Source organism: Triticum dicoccoides, chromosome 6B (genome assembly GCF_002162155.2).
Source record: "Triticum dicoccoides isolate Atlit2015 ecotype Zavitan chromosome 6B, WEW_v2.0, whole genome shotgun sequence".
Lineage (NCBI taxonomy): Eukaryota > Viridiplantae > Streptophyta > Magnoliopsida > Poales > Poaceae > Triticum > Triticum dicoccoides.
In genome coordinates this window covers 560,445,910-560,447,894 of record NC_041391.1, presented here as the reverse complement: position 1 = coordinate 560,447,894, position 1,985 = coordinate 560,445,910, and positions in this window count along the sequence as shown.

The window sequence follows — 1,985 nt, the reverse complement described above, 5'->3', positions numbered from 1 at the left end:
TAGGACTCCGTTCCTAGTAGGATTCGGCCCCCTCCTTCCTTCCAACAGAGAAGGGAAAGGGGAAAGGAGGGAGAAGGAGAAGGAAAGGGGGCGCGCGCCCCCACCCCTTGTCCAATTCGGCTTGGGCTTGGGGCGGGGGAGGGGGGGGGGCGTGCCACCTCCTGTGGCAGCCTTCCTCTCTCCACTATGGCGCAATAGGCCCATTAACTTTCCGGGGGGGTTTCGGTAGCCTCCCGGTACTCCGAAAAATCCCCGAACCTTATCGGAACCATTGTGGTGTCCGTATATAACCTTCAATATATCAATCTTTACCTCTCGACCATTTTGAGACTCCTCGTCATGTCCATGATCTCATCCGGGACTCCGAACAAACTTCGGTCACCAAAACACATAAATCATAACACAAATCACCATCGAACGTTAAGCGTGCAGACCCTACGGGTTCGAGAACTATGTAGACATGACCGAGACACATCTCCGGTCAATAACCAATAGCGGAACCTGGATGCTCATATTGGCTCCGACTTATTCTACGAAGATCTTTATCGGTCAATCCGCATAACAACATACGTTGTTCCCTTTGTCATCGGCATGTTACTTGCCCGAGATTTCATCGTCGGTATCATCATACCTAGTTCAATCTCGTTACCGGCAAGTCTATTTACTCATTCTGTAATGCATCATCCCGCAACTAACTCATTAGTTACATTCCTTGCAAGGCTTATAGTGATGTGCATGATCGAGAGGGCCCAGAGATACCTCTCCGATACACGGAGTGACAAATCCTAATCTTGATCTATGCCAACCCAACAAACACCTTCGGAGACACCTGTAGAGCATCTTTATAATCACCCAGCTACGTTGTGACGTTTGATAGCACACAAGGTGTTCCTCCGGTATTCGGGAGTTGCATAATCTCATAGTCAGAGAAACATGTATAAGTCATGAAGAAAGCAATAGCAATAAAACTAAATGATCATTATGCTAAGCTAACGGATGGGTCTTGTCCATCACATCATTCTCTAATGATGTGATCCCGTTCATCAAATGACAACACATGTCTATGGTCAGGAAACATAACCATCTTTGATCAACGAGCTAGTCAAGTAGAGGCATATTAGGGACACTCTGTTTTGTCTATGTATTCACACATGTACTAAGTTTCCGGTTAATACAATTCTAGCATGAATAATAAACATTTATCATGATATAAGGAAATATAAATAACAACTTTATTATTGCCTCTAGGGCATATTTCCTTCAGTCTCCCACTTGCACTAGAGTCAATAATCTAGATTACATAGTAATGATTCTAACACCCATGGAGTCTTGGTGTTGATCATGTTTTGCTCGTGGAAGAGGCTTAGTCAACGGGTCTGCAACATTCAGATCTGTATGTATTTTGCAAATCTCTATGTCTCCCTCCTTGACTTGATCGCGGATGGAATTGAAGCGTCTCTTGATGTGTTTGGTTCTCTTGTGAAATCTGGATTCCTTCGCCAAGGCTATTGCTCCAGTATTGTCACAAAAGATTTTCATGTTGGGGAACGTAGTAATTTCAAAAAATTTCCTACGCACACGCAAGATCATGGTGATGGCATAGCAACGAGAGGGGAGAGTGTTCGTCCACGTACCCTCGTAGACCGTAAGCGGAAGCGTTATGACAACGCGGTTGATGTAGTCATACGTCTTCACGATCCGACCGATCCAAGCACCGAACGTACGGCACCTCCGAGTTTAGCACACGTTCAGCTCGATGACGATCCCCGGGCTCCGATACAGCAAAGCTTCGGGGATGAGTTCCGTCAGCACGACGGCGTGGTGACGATGATGATGTTCTACCGGCGCAGGGCTTTGCCTAAACTCCGCGACGATATGACCGAGGTGGAATATGGTGGAGGGGGGCACCGCACACGGCTAAGGAACGATCCGTAGATCAACTTGTGTGTCCATGGGGTGCCCCCTGCCCCCGTATATAAAGAAGG